The sequence below is a fragment of the Oncorhynchus masou genome, chromosome 8 (assembly GCF_036934945.1).
Source record: "Oncorhynchus masou masou isolate Uvic2021 chromosome 8, UVic_Omas_1.1, whole genome shotgun sequence".
NCBI lineage: Eukaryota > Metazoa > Chordata > Actinopteri > Salmoniformes > Salmonidae > Oncorhynchus > Oncorhynchus masou.
The window spans coordinates 23,841,205-23,842,114 of NC_088219.1; positions in this window are offsets into that span (position 1 = coordinate 23,841,205).

Here is a 910-nt window from a genome sequence, read left to right on the forward strand (position 1 = left end):
TTACATTTACATTTAAGTCATTTAGCAGACGCTCTTATCCAGAGCGACTTACAAATTGGTGAATTCACCTTGAACAGCCACTTACAATAGTGCATCTAAATCATTTAAGGGGGGGGGGGGGAGAAGGATTACTTATCCTATCCTAGGTATTCCTTGAAGAGGTGGGGTTTCAGGTGTCTCCGGAAGGTGGTGATTGACTCTGCTGTAATGGCGTCGTGAGGGAGTTTGTTCCACCATTGGGGGGCCAGAGCAGCGAACAGTTTTGACTGGGCTGAGCGGGAACTGTACTTCCTCAGTGGTAGGGAGGCGAGCAGGCCAGAGGTGGATGAACGCAGTGCCCTTGTTTGGGTGTAGGGCCTGATCAGAGCCTGGAGGTACTGCGGTGCCATTCCCCTCACAGCTCCGTAGGCAAGCACCATGGTCTTGTAGCGGATGCGAGCTTCAACTGGAAGCCAGTGGAGAGAGCGGAGGAGCGGGGTGACGTGAGAGAACTTGGGAAGGTTGAACACCAAACGGGCTGCGGCGTTCTGGATGAGTTGTAGGGGTTTAATGGCACAGGCAGGGAGCCCAGCCAACAGCGAGTTGCAGTAATCCAGACGGGAGATGACAAGTGCCTGGATTAGGACCTGCGCCGCTTCCTGTGTGAGGCAGGGTCCGTACTCTGCGGATGTTGTAGAGCATGAACCTACAGGAACGGGCCACCGCCATGATGTTGGTTGAGAACGACAGGGTGTTGTCCAGGATCACGCCAAGGTTCTTAGCGCTCTGGGAGGAGGACACAATGGAGTTGTCAACCGTGATGGCGAGATCATGGAATGGGCAGTCCTTCCCGGGAGGAAGAGCAGCTCCGTCTTGCCGAGGTTCAGCTTGAGGTGGTGATCCGTCATCCACACTGATATGTCTGCCAGAC